The 17174-nt window shown below is 40.4% G+C and overlaps 1 long non-coding RNA gene across 1 annotated transcript in view; it reads left to right on the top strand.

The window, feature by feature from the left end:
* LOC119728598 overlaps positions 1-17174 on the top strand; it is a 30138-nt gene that overhangs the window by 334 nt on the left and 12630 nt on the right. The window contains exon 2 of the long non-coding RNA XR_005271080.1: positions 1415-2629. This is a non-coding gene — a long non-coding RNA (uncharacterized LOC119728598). The remainder of the gene's footprint in view (positions 1-1414; positions 2630-17174) is intronic.

Genomic DNA, 17174 nt, shown 5'->3' with positions numbered 1-17174 from the left:
AGGCCTAGCCGATAATTCTCAATATTTCACAGGTATTATCTTGATGAGGATTTCTACCTCTAGGGTGGGTTGAAATCAATGTCAAACAAAAAAGTGAAATTTACCAGAATTTCGTTCACCAGGATCATTGGAGTCTCGCACTCGGTCATCTCTCATCGTTCGCCGTCGACTGAGGGCGCTTAGGGCGCTTTAATTCTCTTGACCAACTACAGCACAGCTTTCATTTTTTTTGGGGGGGGGGGAACGCTTCAACTCTTTCTGATATTAAGAATAAAAGGTAATCCTTACCTTAGGACCCCTTTCCTATATAACTTATAACAATATAAGGTCAAAAGACTCACCAAAAATGACAATCAAAAGTGACATTCTGATATTTCTTGGCACATTTGAACATTTGGCAATGATACCTCTTGAATATCAGCAGGCTTAATTTTGTAGAAAGATAGTCCGAGTAACTAGGACTCTACGGATCGCTTTTTAACATTTGGACGTGGTCAGGACCATGTCCAAATGTTAAAAAGCGATCCGTAGAGTCCTAGTTACTCGGACTAGTAGAAAGAGGGTAGGGCTTTGATTTATGAGGGGTTAAAGACGACGATGACAAACAGAAAATATATTATTAAAAGCAAAATGGCGAACTGCAAAAAAAGGTTGGAAAGTCACATTTTCTTTGAAAGTGCTTTCGCTATTACAACTAACATGAGTTTGTCTGAAGAAAAAAGACTTCTTTAGCCTGCAAAAGTCACTTTGGTACTGGACAGTTATCTGCAAGTCAGTTTGAACAGAACTCATACAAAATAGAGGTGTCCTAAAAGTAAGGATTACCAATAAAAAAATATCTCAATATTGAATAATCCACTTTCCAAAGTAAATAAACTGAATATGTGTTTACGTGTCTGACAGAAACGCGCCGCCATTGTGTGGCCGCGCATGCATGCACAAACACGGTGCGATGTCCTATCCAGTCTGTAATGGAGATCAGTGGTAACAACATCAACACCATGTCAAGCAAATGATTTTGAAACGCCTTTGGCGCCGCTGCTGGAGTTGGTGGTGGTGTTGCTGTAATGATACTGGTTTATCGCCATACCAAAAGGACCACGCCCTTTTTATTGACCACGCCCTCTTTTCTGACTGACCACACCCTAAATATTTCAGCACCTACGGCGCAGGCCGAGCCTGCGGCGCCACTACTGGAGACGGTGGTTTTGTTGCTGTAATGACACTGGTTTTCGTGTGCTTACGGCGCAACAGCATCGACGAGTCTACCGGTACGAGCCCAAAACACACAGATTTTATATCATTGAAAACATACTCCGCTATGATAAAAAAAAATCCAAGATGGCGGAATTAACTCTGTTTTTTTTAGCTCGTCGACTCGTCATTTTATTTCTCTATGGTTTTTTGTACACAGGGCTCAAACAATGATATCTGCCAGAATGAACAAGCGTCAGTGGGACTTCGACCACCGAGACGATGCTGGCTTACACCATGCAAAGAAGGCCAAGCCTGCTCAGGAATGGCCACACACCTACAGAACGGGAGTGATCATCACCCGGATCAACCCCCACGCCGACGTACCAGTCAACCTCATCCTGGATTCCATCAAGCAGGATCTCGGCGACTACCAGTGGGTATGCTACGAGCACGATCCAAGTCATGGCGGCCTCGCATGCAAGGTCAGGGGCAAACACCTGCACCTGCTGGTGGTAAGCCTGCCCGCCGGGGAGACAGCTACATACTAAAACCCTCAGCCGCAACATGAAAACCAACCGCCCTCAGCGCCCTGTCGTCTCATAGACGAAAACTTGCCCCGCAACCAAGAAGACAAAGACCCGATGTTCAAGTTCGTACCATCCTTGGAGGCCATTGAGAAAATGACCAAATACAAAGCGGCAAAGAGAGGAACCGCCACCAATTTGCGGGATTGCTTTGGCAAAACGCGTAAACACAGATGAAGGCTCACGATCTTGACCTCGAGGCACTATAGAAGCAAATTGGGAAACGATCAACGATGTTGATTCACCAAGCTACCACTCTTTCGAATAATCCAGCTGGCTGATTGCCAAGTGGTGCGAACACCAAGGAGTGCTCCTCAATTTCTCTCTCAGCGACATCGAAAAAAACATGAACAGAGAAGTCGCAAAGAAAAGCTGCATCGCTCTGGTTGGGAAGAAGATGCGGGAAGAAGATGCATCATCCATTCCCTGCAAGAACTCGCCATCCGCATCAGAGAAGTCACACAGGGATCTGGAGGGTATGCGTTCATGTGGCAAGAATGTATGGACAAGCGAGCCATTTTCTTGAATGAACCGTACCTGGACCCCTGCGTCATAGAGAAGGCCAAAATTGTTCTGGAAGGCCAAGACACGATGGTGCCCGTAAAACACCAAGCAAAGCTTTCCTGCCGTGCACACCGGTATTGCCACTAGTAATCACTTACTCTGGCGCCTCGCACCTTCCGAGAAGCAAGTAATCAAAAACAGGTGCTTCATTTACGAGAACTTAAAGCCTACTGAGGCAAATGCCACCCCTTTGTCTGGCGCCATCTTCGACAAGTGATCAACAACAAGGCAGAGGAAGAACGAAGTCACAATCATGTGACGACATACCAAACCCCTACATACAGGTAGGTTAAATGTATATGGTTGGGTGATTTTATGATCGAATTTTTAAGAACAGGAATTGAAGGCGAACGGTCTTCCTGATTCGCTCGCTATGTTTTCCAATATGGCCAACACAAACACAATGGAGGCATTTAGTAAAACTATAAATTTATGTCTTTTCTGGATACTGACTGTGGTCATGGTAGTGAGCTGAAATCTTCAGGGGATTTATTTAGGACTGTCTTCCATTTTTCCCTATACATATCATGTTCAAGTGAATTTGGTGAAGTTGGATTTTGCGGTCAAAAATGACCTTTTTGTATGATGCCGGATATGGAAAACATTTTAGATTTGGGGGCGTTTGTTTCAAACCATCAATTTAGGTTTTCGCACTGGGTAGGTTGACTGTAGTGAGCTGAAATCTTCAGGGAATTCATTTCTGGCCTCTAGTCATCTTGAGTGTTCATTCAAGTGAATTTGATAAAGTTAGATTTTTGGGGCAAAAATTGACTTTTTTTATTATGGCAGGTATGGAAATTTACAGCGATCGTGTAGAGTATGGTCCCTGTTTAGTTTTGATAAAATTAGAGTCAAAGGTGTTTTTTATTACTCAAATATGACCTTTTAAACCCAGAACAGACTTCTTCAATATAATGACACCTTTTTTGAAATTTTGAACAGTTTCTTGGGGTAAAAATTATGATTTTTCCAGCGCAGTTTACGGTTGGTGCCGAACGATTCAGCGCGTCTTGCACATTTATTTTCGTGTTGCGTTTTGTCGTTGTCATCGTCGTTTTACCCCAAAATTTCCCTCAAAAGTCAAAACCCTGCCCTTCATCTATGACATTACTGTTCTTAATGTCGCCAACTAGTTTGGTAGGTCAAATAATTTAAAAGCGGATTTTGTTCCCTTATAGGAACCGGGCCGTAGATACACGATCGCCAAATTTACTGCTTAGTTTTGGGGACAAATTTGGTTAAAATCATAGGTATTTTTTTCTCACTGGATACGGACGATTGCGAGCTGAAATCTTTAGAGGATTCATTTTTGGTCTCCTGGTACCGTTACCTTTGTTTAAATATTCAAGCAAATTTGATGAAGGTAGTTTTTTTTTGTGGAAGATAGACTTTTTTGATGATAGTAGATATGGGACACTTTTTAGTTGAGGGGGCTTTCGGTTAAAACAATTCTTTCTGGCATGCTGTCATTTTGAAGAAAACATCAAACGAAAATCATTTCCTAAGATGTGACCAGTTACACCTTTTTGGAAATTTTGGTTAGTAGTTCATTTTGAATTTAATAGGCGAAGCCGTGAATGGGTGCGGGCATGGGTTGACACTACACACACGCACACGCGGTTGCTATAATTCATTGGTTCAGTGTGTGACATCACGTACCGGTAGCTGCAATCGGCTGAATGAGAGTGATACAGAAATTCCCAAATGATGTACTCTACCTTTAAAAGCGGACAAATTTAATATGGTGACACACATTCTGCTGACAGAACAACAATTTTTTCAACAAAAATTAATAATAGGGTGGGGGTGTCACCACCATTCTAGTGACACCCCCCCCCCCTTCCCTGTTGACATGCTTAGACTATGCCTCTGGCACTAATTACGTCTTGCTGTCTTGCCTTCCTACTGTATTAATGTCGGTAATTCCAGAGGCAAACGCAATCATCTTCTCGATCAAAGCTGACAGTGACTTGCCTTGATATGACACTGGAGAGTTAGCATCACTAGGCAACCTGTAAACACTCTCAGTTTTTATTGGGGCCGATGGTAGTTAATTTTGATTGAATTCCAAATCCCACAGAAAAGGATGCGCTGCAGCATATAAAGGCAACTCAAGGTGCAGAAAAAACCAGACAGACATGGAAAAAGAAGACATCTGGCTGCATCTCTCTTGCAGATTGTGGTTGATTTGAAAATGAGGCAGACTATACGATGGACGACAGCAAGGGGACGAACCTGTATGCTGGAAGACATATCGCACTGCACGGACACCTCTGGGAAAAAGACAGTAAAACTACTGCAAGGCGGTGGAAAATGTGCAACATGCAACTTTCATCAGCAGTGACCTGTAAAGACATGGGCCATCACCAAGTCCCTTGCTGCATATTATAACAGCTACCGGTATCTTACAAACTGCCTCCTGATCATACTCAGCATAAAACGTCTTGACAAGGTTACCAACACCAAGTTGTACAACATCAGTCAGCAACATCCATACCCACCATCCAAAAACGACAACTCAGATGGGTTGGTCACATCCTTTGGACGCCTATTGATGAGCCAGTTAACATCTATGCTCTATACTCCCCATCTCACGGCCGACGCAGACAAGTTCATCAGCGCCTACTTTAACCCAGCGCTAGATTATTGTCACAGGATATTGCTTTCTCCGCTGGAGATCTGAAGACTAGCCCAAAACAGAGACAAATGGGGAAGGCTTGTGTCCGCCGGGTGTGCATGCAGCTAATGATGATGACATGGGACAAATTTAGAGCCCGAGTACATATGCTGTTGACTTTTGTCCTTGTCTGTCAATGTTGCCACTAACCCATCCCGCCCCAATCAAGTGAAGGAATCCCCTGTCCGTCCTTTGGTGGGCCTTGGGCATCTTAGCTTGGGCTGCACAGTCACAAGTGGAGTCACCGACGGGCTGACAATACATCTGAATAATTTTACCATGGGTGGAGACGTCGTCATCGCTTCTGACTGACTTCCACAAGCAAGCTGTGATGATGCCTGTAGAATAGGTTGAGAAAAGCGACCAAGCATCTTACAAGGTGCCTGTGCTACTAAATAAGGAGCAAGCACTAGGATTCTTTCAACTTGAAGAAGGGACAACCAAGTCTGAGGACCTGACCAAAATATGACACAGAATGTCACCAAGTGGGACTCATTTGAATGAAATATCAAGAATGTGTCACGCTGAGGTTTGATTTGATGTATGACAAGGGTAGCCAACTCCTTCCAGTGGTAGGGAATCACTTCAAAGTTTGTGCAGTCAACGCGGGCTAACAAGTGAAGATTAGTCTGAAACAAACACTGTTCGTACCACTCCCTTGTTCAAACAAGAAATCCCACGTTATGTCACATCACTCATTGGAATGTAAGACGACATGTGCATGGATTTCAATGAACTTGATTTGACAGATATTACCTGTGCTTCAAGATGAGCTTTCAACGTTTGATCTACAACTCTTATGTGGGGAAAGTTTGAAGTCAGACAATTGAACAAGTCTGAATACTGAACATGAGTTCTGGACATTTCGGTTGAGCTAAATCAAAATGGAGGAAAACAATTCAAGTTTAACAACCCCTGCTCCTTTTGATTTATCACTGCCAACTATACTCATGGTGGTTATGACTGTATTGGGAACGATCTACTGTCTTATCTACTTGTGGCTTATCTTCTCTATCATTTTCTGTCGCAAACTCAGAAACCATTCCAATTATTTCTTGGTGAGTTTATTTGTCACTGAATGTGGTAGCATCCTTGTGCATCTGATGCAAATCCACCACGACATAAACACACCTTTCCCAAAAATATCGGTGTTGCTGTTTGCAAGCGCGCTTCTAGATTTAGCCTATGGTTATTTTTTGTATTCTGCTATTATTGCCTTAGACAGGTATTTCAAAATTGCCAAACCGATGCAGTATGTGCGCCTCATGTCTAACAAAGTGAGCGCAGGTATTCATGTGATTGTTTGGGGTCTGTTGGCTGTTACCTTCATTGGTTTATTGGTCACTAATATTAGCAATTTGGAGGCAGATTTTATATCGATATCTGATCTATATATCAATGAAGCTTCCTTGGCTCTTTCTATGATAGTCCTCTTGGATGTCTTTGCATTTCCTTGCTTACTTACAATCACAGTGTCCGTTGTCGCTCTGGCCTGTATTGCCAGAAATCAACAGCGCAAGATAGAAGCCGAGAGAGTTAATCTCGGAAATATTGCTGCTGACCGCCAACCCGATATCCCAAATCAAGGGGCACGCCCCAAACAAAAGCATTCATCCAAATTGGCGTGCTACTCAAGCATGTACTTCGCCACAATCATTATTGCCTGGGTCCCAAACGTGATTCTTTTGAATTTTGTTGCCTTTCACGTTGTGCCTCTGACGCAGGGCATTTTTATCGTCTTGTACATTATCAACGGCATTGCAGTAATGCAGATGGTGTTGGGGGCGCTGTTTCTGGTGTACATGCAGAACGAACATAGGCAGGTGCTCCGTGAAACATGGAAGGCCATCCGTAACAAGTTCACATGCTAAACTGAAAACTAATATGTTGTCTATCAGCTGAAACAACCCTATTTGTTGTTATTAGTTTTACAGCAAACACAACCAGAATATAAGACAGAAATTGGATTGTCTAGTACTGCTATACTTTGCTAAATGTGTGATTCCATAAATATAGGAGCCAATGAACCTTCCTGTCCCTCATAACATTGCGACATCTGTTTCCCTAGTATTACCAATGGTGAAATATATACAAATTATTTTAGTTGTTTAAATGATAGTAAATCAAATTTGGTTTTGCCCTTCACCAACGTTTAAACACTGTATACTCAGTGTGTTACCTCCCAAGTGAAAGTTGGAAAAAATCACTCGGGTGGGATTCGAACCCACGACCTCCTGCTTTCTAGTGCAGATGTCTTACCACTCGACCACCGAGGTAACGGGATCGGTTGGCTCGTTCGAATCTGATGTACATAGCAGCGGGTACCGCATAAACTTTTATAAGATGGAATTTTGCGTCAGGGTGATATAAAACAAATTAGGTTTTGCCCTTCACCGACGTTTAAACAGTGTATACTCAACTTTGTAAATGAATTTTCTATAAACACAGCCAATTACTTACGTAGTTTCGTTTACGTTTCGACTAGTTTCATTAGTCATCCTCAGAACAAAGCACCACCAGTTGGTTGGCGGCGCTGTTTCCTGTTGCGGCCACTAGATGGTGGTCTGGCCGCGTGTGTCCTCCCCCGGGGTGGTACTTGGGGTATGAGGGGGTCCCATATGTGTGACAGTTCATACCCTCCCTCATCTCTGTTAAGAGTTGATCGTCGTCTCCTTATCCATAGACTTTCCCGTATCCAACGTCTAAATTTGTCACCCTCCCTGTGCAAGATTTCACTATCTGCCCAATTCATCACACGATTGTTGTCTCTAGCGTGTTCTGTTATGGCCGATTTGGCTCTTTCCCTACTGATGTTTTTCTCGCCCTTGTCATGGTTCCGGATGTTAGCTTTTCTACTTCGGTCTTATGTTCTTTGAACCGTGTGCCAAATTTTCTTCCCGTTTCCCCGATGTAGGATAGTTGGCATGACTAGCATGGAATTTCGTATACCACGCCACATTTTTGTTCTTTTTCAATCTTGTCTTTGGGATGTACTAGAAGTTGCCTGAGCGTGCGATGTGGCTTGACAGGACATTCCACTCCATGTTTCATGTGCGTACGAAATATTGCCCTTCATACATTAAGGCTATTTAATACTGCTTTAGAATGGCAATATAATTTAAGTGATTTAATATAAGGCCAAACAAATTATACATGTAGTTCTGCTTCCGTAGACCTTACCTACCCTATTTTGACAGCTATGGGTGTTTTGTTGTTGGAAAAACGAGGAAAATCACCGAAAATCATCACTTACCGTAATTTTCGGAATATAAGCCGCGCGGCGTATAAGCCGCAGCACGCAAAAAACTGCAAATTAAGATTTGAAGTCGGCGTATAAGCGTCTACATCTAGGTCTGTTTGAAATAGAACCAGGTACAGGGCTTTATGATTTATGATCCACATTATGATTTTTCTATGACTTTATGCTTTTGAGTTAATATAAATGTACATATAAATGTAAATTAGTTTTAAAAATTAAAAATTTAATATATAAATTCAAAGTGCATTTTATGTCACAGTTTGCTAAATTTTGAATTTAACATTGAAGTTTCAATACGTGAGTTCCCAGTTAATTCGCTTGTCGATAAACTGAATTGATTGCAATGCAAAATGTTTAGTCTTGAAATGAGACTAAATAATCTGAGCACGTACTTATTTGAATGATTGTGTTTCAATAACATTAGCAGTTGTTATTGCGTGAAACAAAACACTTTGTGCAATAGCTTAGACAATTGAGGTTATTTGTCTTGAAATAAGACTAGCCGTGAGACTACTGAATTCAACAGTGACCCACGGATCCTAGACACCAGGATAAACGACTGTTCTGAGCTCTAGTACAAAATGCACTCAGGGGACTTGCCTTAATTGGTTAGACGCATGATAACGGGCATTAATACCCATTGGCGCGAAATCGCAAATTTTCCAGATGTGCCATTGTGTTGGGGTTTTGCACGACATCTAAAACGGAAATATTCATAAAACTGTAAGTAAAACTACATGTACTTCTTATTTAAGATATAATTGTTCCAAATTATTTTAAAAATAAATACTTCAGGGTATAACAGATGGTATCGTGCAGTTTTTGTCGTCATAGATGAAGTATTTACCCGGGAAATAAACGTCAAATTTTGAGGAGAACACTGTTTACCCAAATTTCGTTTTTAATTAGGCTTATATTAAAAAGTTTTAGAGAGATAGGATGCCGAACCGATGAAACAAAAGCGACATTTCATTGTTCATCTTAAAGCTAAAGATATTGTGCTCGGCATTAACATGGTTATGTAGTTATCACTTTTCAGAATTCAATAATAAAGACCAAAAACGTAGACTCATAAATATTCAAAAAAAATTCGCTGGCTTGACAGACTTCGAGGCCAGATCGGGGAAGAGCCATGCAAATCTGAAAGCCACGGCGCGCAGTGGTCTTTGTTGAAAAGTATTCATGGTATTTGCCACCAGTACAGGCCGTTATCACGCGTCTAACCAGGAGTTGGGCCGAGTCGTTCATCCTTGTGTGTAGGATCCGTGAGTGACCCAACCCAATTGTATACATGCGAATTGGCTGTATGCTCTCAACTGAGCAGTCAACTTGGCCAGTTCCCCTGCATTGATAACTGCAGTAAGAATTCAACTTCATCAGCCTTGAATACAGACTAGCCATCAGACAACTCTCACCCATAGAGCTATATTAAATTACAAGAGCGCTGACTCCTCATTCTTGCGCATGGAGACGCTTTGAAGCCATCCTTGGCGCAGACATTTTGAAATCATGTGCGTGTTTGTAGAACATAATGAAATTAGATGGATTGAATTTTGAAAGTGTGCTCTACATGCAACGCGCAAGTAGAACATGCGCAAGTAGAACATACGCAAACAACTTATGCGCGTCATGACAGTTCAAAAAACGTCACGACAAAAATCATATGCAGCAAATACCGGGTACGCGTACACATTGCGCTGTTTGCGTAGAGCAAAATGAAACGCTCATTTGCTGATCGTGCGTTTCGGTTTTGGGCGTATATTGGCTTTGATAACGCACCAGGTATGGAATACAAACACATGATAGACGTACAAAGTACCGGTACTAGTACGTACAACATTTCTAGTTCTCCATAGGTTTGTGCACAAACGTGGATGTGCCCATCAGGCATTTTGTACATCAAGTTAGCGCTCTAGTAATTTAATATAGCTCTATGCTCTCACCATACCAGTGACCTGACCCAATTGTATTCGACAGTTACGCGTAACGCAGGCAGCAAATCGATCATGTATCGGCAAACTTGGCACTTTCGGTGCATTGAAAACTGCAGAATTGTAGGTCAACTTCATAGCATTGTAAAAACACTACCGGTAGTAGTCAGATCACTGTCTCCAACACACCATGGTACGTATACCGTACCTGTGTCCCCTACATAAGTTTTGCATGTTTGTAGTACAAACATGCGAAACTTGTGTACGGGACACAGGAAAACGCGGAGAAACACTGCATCACTTTCACAAATGACCCGCGCAATGTGTTCCTGCATTATGCCTGAGGACAGACAACAAAAGGAGCACAAAGGGGCCATTGATCCTCGAAGGAAGGTGCCTATTGTCCTCGAACGCAGGTTTGTGTGCTTAGTCTATGGGAGAGTGTTATATTACAGGGACAAAGCCAATCCTCGGAAGCATAGCAAAAAACGACTGTGTGCACACAACATGTACATGAATGTATATATACATGTACTGGTACATATGTTTGAAACGTACATAGGCCTAATATGGGGCACAGGGAAATGCGGAGAAACGCTGCTTTGTGTACAAAGTCTATGTGGCATGGACAACTATACAATATGAAATAAAAATCTGAAATAACGTCACCCGAATGCAACTTTGTTTTAGAAAATGAAGTATGTTAATATGGTCTTGGTCTGCACCAAGTTTGGAGTCGATCAGATCAAAACAGTGTCAAATTTTGTAGTAAGAATTTCTTGCATACAACCGTTAAAGTTACCGTATGTACCGCTCTCTTTTTACGTACATGTACATGTACATGTACATTAACTTGCTGTGCATGATGTTTTAAAGCCAAGGGGTGGTAAAACTGAGTTTTTTAAGCATGCCGCAGGGCATACAAGTCCAAGTTTTTACTTTTTCAACCTGACGCTAGAGGGCGCTCTAACATTTTATGACGTCACTGGTAATTGTTTTGTGAAGTACAACCTAGCCAGAGACTAACATCGTTGAAAGCAAGTTCACACCTTTTTCAACTTTTAAATTTTAAGGCTAGGGTTCGACCTTAACTTTATTTTCACAAGCCTGCCGGGCTACTGAAACAGACTCTTAACTAGCCCACGGGCATTTTCACTGGCCTGCATGTTGTTTTTCTTTTATAGAGTGTCTCATAAACAACAATGTGCATACGTAAAACGTGTATAAAGCCTGAAAGTTGATCCCTTGTGGCGCACTTCAGGGCCCCTCGAAAAGGAAAATTAACGTGTAAAAGTCGAGAGTTTTTGAAATTAGTTTTGGTAAACTGATTTATTAGGAAAATCACCCTCAGAATTTTATGGAAACTGAAAAACGAATGATGTGAAAGACAAATATCGTGCCAAAAATTGACCTCTCACTTCCGAAAACTTCCGTGGACTTGTGGAACTCGTTCCATCAAAAAAAATTATGAAACAATTTTGTGAGGGTCATTGGGTAAAAACTTTTTAAAAAATTTAAAAACGTTTAAAAAGTTAAACAGGCGACTAAAACGTCTTTTTGGACGGACAATTTCTTCTAAATAAACTTGAAGGATTTATTTTCATTCACAAACAAATCTAAAATGACCGTTGATAAGAACTGTGTTAAAACGTGATCCAAATGAGCCTGAATAAATCTAGAATCCATCACATGTAGGTAGGTAAATCTTCCTGTCGTTATCATTTTCGTTCTCACGCAAGTACACGATGTGAAAACAGACATGATCGAACAAGGAGACCTTGGAATGAAAATAGGTCTTAAGTAAAATTCGTTTTTACCCATTTCCAACTGAATTCTCATCTATTCTAAAGGCAATTTTGTCAGTGTTTTTAATAAACAGATCTAATAATTTAACCCTTTAGAACAGTTGATAAAATTATACACAAATTGAAATCGGTTTGCTTTCTGAATTTCATGATTGATCTCTTCCTGTCCTTTCATCTTTGCAGTATCCCAATAATTGTTTGACTTGCCAACCGGGCCACTGAAGGAATAGTTTGACTAGCCCGCCGCTGTTTTGACTAGCATTTGGCTAGCGTGCTACGGCTAATTTCGAACCCTGTATAATGCACTTCCGGTTTGGACTGGAAGGAAGGGTCACGTGATTTTACGCACTGGAGATGAAATGAAGACCCTGGAATATTCTATCAATTCCTGCAAAAATCAAGTTCAGGTCTCTCACGGTTGATTTTATATTGATTTTCAAAGATTAAATCTAGAAATCTTTAAAGTGACGTCAAGTGACTATGATGAGTCACCATGACATCACTCTTCGGGGCCAATCTATACTTTAAGGACTATGCCTTACTGAAAAAGTTTGAATGATGTATGACAAAGATGAATGGCCAAAGTGAAGGCCGGAAAAGACGTGTACAAAGTCTATAGGATTTTAAGGGAACAAAAGAAGAAGAAAGAAAAAGAAAAGAGAACAAATCGAAAGGCTTTTCTACAACTTTGCAGAAAAGCCAATAAAAATCTGGCAAGTAACATTTTCGTAATGTGAGTAACCGATTTTGTGCGTCTTGTTTATCATACATAACACATTTTTCTGGATGTCATCTTTGGTGCTTAGGTAGGTCTAGGTCTACTCTAGAGATATCTACCATGGGGATAACAGTTATTAAACCTTTTCAGTAAGGTAATTACAGCCCAAGGAAACTCAAAAGTTCATCAAAAATGTAACGTGAATAACCGTGGAATTGCCCTTTTGCATACCTAAAACCCTGTTATTGTCTGTTTTTTAATCATGTCTTGCACACCTGAAATTAACGTTATTGCTTTGTTCTTTTGTCACGTTTTGAACTCTCCTTGTCACGTTACCAATGTGGTGTGAATCAAGGTTACGGCGATACGTTTCTGAAACTCAATTAATATTGGTTGTTATTCAAATAATTATTAAACTCAATTTGTTGGTTAATAGTATACAATATACACATATAACGAGGCATCACGGATCCTCTGATCATGCCCCTTCTCCAATCTAAGAAGGTGCTTACATATATATGTGCGCCTCGACCACTGTAGTCACAGTTTGCACGTACAAAATATTTTATTTGCTTTGTTTGGGGTTTTTTTTGGCAAATTTGTTTCTTTGAGACTTTGAACAGCTAAATATTATAACATTCTCTACATAAACATATCCTAAAACATACCGCTATTACGCAAAATATATCGTTCATGGCCAAAAAGTGACACAATTGCTTCACCAAGGTTTACCACGCCCACCTCGGGTCAACATGTAAATTAAAGTCACAGTAAAACAATCTATTGGTCTTAATAAAAACGAGAAAAAAAATAGCGTTTTACACACACTAAAATAATTACGTTATGTAGGGCAGTAACATGCCTAGGTAAATAACAAGACACAATAACGTGAAGATCATTAATAAATCACTGGTAACTGTACAACCAAATCTATTGGTCTTTAGAAAACGACATCGTAACCTTTTACACACGCTAAATACTGACATTAGGTAGAGCAGTAAGATGTTTTAATTGGTAAATACAAGAGACAATAATGTGAAGATCACTAATGAATTACTAGTAACTGTACAACCAAACCTATTGGTCTTAAAAAAAAACACGAAAAAATAACCTTTTACACACACTAGATAATTACGTTATGTAAGGCAGTAAGATGCCTACATGTAGGTAAGTACACGACACAATAATGTGAAGATTACTAATGAATTACTGGTAACTGTACAACCGAATCCATTGGTATTTAAAAATGACATAATAACCTTTTGCATACACTAAATTAAAACGTTATGTAGAGCAGTAAGATGCCTAGGTAAATACCTAAAGACAATGACATGAAGATCACTATGAATTACTGGCAACTAAAGAACCAAATCTATTGGTGTTTTAGTTACAAAAAAATTACGTGTTACATACACCAAATAATTATGTTTAATACAGTGGTAACTAGTCTAGGTAATGAATAGATAATAATAACGTTATAATCACCAAAATTTCGTGGTAACTGTAAAACCAGAAGTATTGGTGCTTCAAAAGCAAAATGATCTCCTTTTGTAACCACCATATAAAGATGGTTTAAAAACATGTCATTTGGTCAAGTGAATATGTAGCGATCATAATGCAATTTGCACTAGGTTAACCTTCCGGAATCACATTTCTTTATTCGCATGATTAGTAGGTAATTTCCAAGTGCCATTGGAACGAGAAAACAAAGTTCCGTTTATAATTAATAAAATTCACGTTAAAAAACGCAAAAATTTGGTTTAAAAACTACCAAACCAAAAATTCACTAAAAACTCTCTCCCAAAACAGGTTCTTATCTGGTGTTTTGTTTACTGGGATTGTTTTTTTTCTCCAACACACATTCTTCTCCAGAACTGTTTTTCAACATGAAAAATGATATGAACTTCAATTGTCAATACATGAATGCACAACCCACTGAAGATGAATTTTTTTGTAATTGTGTCATCATGACGTCATCATGGGTCACGTGATGTCACTTCAAAAAATAATAAATTTAATCTTTGAAATTCAATATAAAATCAACCATCGGATACCGCAACTTGAATTTTGCGGGAATCGACATGATTAGACATGACCTTCAATTTATCTTGTGCGCATCAAATCACGTGACCCTTCCTTCCGGTCGAAACCGGAAGTGCCTAATCATTTTAAAAGTGGAAAAAGATATGAACTTGCTTTCAACGATTTTAGTCTGTGGGTGGGTTTATGGGATCACACATTTCGCAACATGTAGCAGTATCACAAAATGTATCACACAATGTAATATTTCTCTTACAATGTATTCTGGTTTTGTTTGTTGAATATCTGATTTGCTGTTAACCTAATGACAACAAATAGGGTTGCTTCTGCAGATAAACAACGTATTAGTTTTCAGTTTAGCATGTAAACTTGTTACAGATGGCCTTCCATGTGTCACGGAGCACCTGCCTATGTTCGCTTTGCATGTACACCAGAAACAGCGCCCCCAACAACATCTGCATTACTGCAATGCTGTTGATAATGTACAAGACGATAAAAATGCCCTGCGTCAGAGGCACAACGTGAAAGGCAACAACATTCAAAAGGATGATGTTTGGGACCCAGGCAATAATGATTGTGGCGAAGTACATGCTTGAGTAGCGCGCCAATTTGGATGAATGCTTTGGTTTGGGGTGTGCCCCTTCATTTGGGATATCGGGTTGGTTGTCAGTGGCAATATTTCCGAGATTAATTCTCTCGGCTTCAATCTTGCGCTGTTGATTTCTAGCAATACAGGCCAGAGCAACAACGGACACTGTGATTGTAAGTAAGCAAGGAAATGCAAAGACATCCAGGAGGACTATCATAGAAAGAGCCAAGGAACCTTCATTGATATATAGATCAGATATCGATATAAAATCTGCCTCCAAATTGCTAATATTAGTGGCCAATAAACCAATGAAGGTAACAGCCAACAGACCCCAAACAATCACATGAATACCTGCGCTCACTTTGTTAGACATGAGGCGCACATACTGCATCGGTTTGGCAATTTTGAAATACCTGTCTAAGGCAACAATAGCAGAATACAAGAAATAACCATAGGATAAATCTAGAAGCGCGCTTGCAAACGGCAACACCAATATTTTCGGAAAAGGCCTATTTAAGTCTTGGTGGCTTTGAATCAGTAGCAACAGGATGGTACCAAATTCAGTGACAAATAAATTCACCAGGAAATAATTGGAATGGTTTCTGAGTTTGCGACAGAAAATGATAGAGAAGATAATCCACAAGTAGATAAAACAGAAGATCGTTCCCAATACAGTCATAACCACCATGAGTATAGTTGGCAGCGATAAATCAAAAGGAGCCAGGGTTGTTAAGCTAGAATCGTTTTTCTCCATTTTGATTTACCGGTAGCTCAACCAAAATGTCTAGAACTCTTGTTTATCATTCAGAGATTTCCAATTGTCGGACGTCACATTTTCCGCACATATAATCACAGAACAGTTGTAGATCAACCATTGACAGCTCATCTTGAAGCAAAGGTAATATCTGTCAAATCAAGTTAATTTAAATCCATGCACATGTCACCTTACATTCCAATGAGTAATGTGACATAATGTGCGATTTCTTGTTTGGCCGAGGGAGTGGAAGAAACAGTGTTTGTTTCAGATTAACATTAACTTGTTAGCCCGTGTTGACTGTACAAAGTTTGAAGTGATTCCCTACCACTGGAAGGAGTTGGCTACCTTTGTCATACATCAAAGCAAACCTCAACGTGACACATTCCATTTATTTTGGGCAGGTCCTCCGACTTGGTTGTCTCTTCTTCAAGTTGAAAGAATCCTTTTTATTTAGTAGCACAGGCACCTTGTAAGAAGCTTAGTTGCTTTTCTCAGCTTATTTTACAGGCATCATCACAGCTTGCTTGTGGCAGTCAGTCAGAAGCGACGATGACGTTTCCACTGATCCTCGATGAAATGATTCAGATGTATTGTCAGCCCGTCTGTGACTCCACTTGTGACTGTGCAGCCCAAGCTTAGATGCCCAAGGCCCACACCAAAGGATGGGCAGGGGATTCCTTCACTGGTTTGATGCGGGGTGGGTTCGTGGCAACATTGACGAGAAAGACAAGTCAACAGCCTGTGTACTGGAGCTTTGTCTGATGTCATCGTCATTAGTCGACTGCACAGCAGGCGGACACCAGCTTATCCCATTCGACTCTATTTTGTGCTAGTCTCTGGATCTGCAGTGGAGAAAGCAGAACACCCTGTGGCAATGATCTAGCGCTTGGTAAAGTAGGCTTTATGATGACCTTGTCTGCTTCAGCCATGAGATGAGGAGTATAAAGAGCACAGATGTTAACTGGCTTGTCAATAGGCTTCTGAAGGATGTGACCAACCCATCTGAGTTGTTGTTTTTGGATGGTGTGAATTAATGGATGTGCTAACTGATGT

The sequence above is a fragment of the Patiria miniata genome, unplaced genomic scaffold (assembly GCF_015706575.1).
Source record: "Patiria miniata isolate m_02_andy unplaced genomic scaffold, ASM1570657v1 HiC_scaffold_20, whole genome shotgun sequence".
Lineage (NCBI taxonomy): Eukaryota > Metazoa > Echinodermata > Asteroidea > Valvatida > Asterinidae > Patiria > Patiria miniata.
Note: the sequence above shows the minus strand (reverse complement) of the source record. Positions and strands in the feature narration are given on the sequence as shown.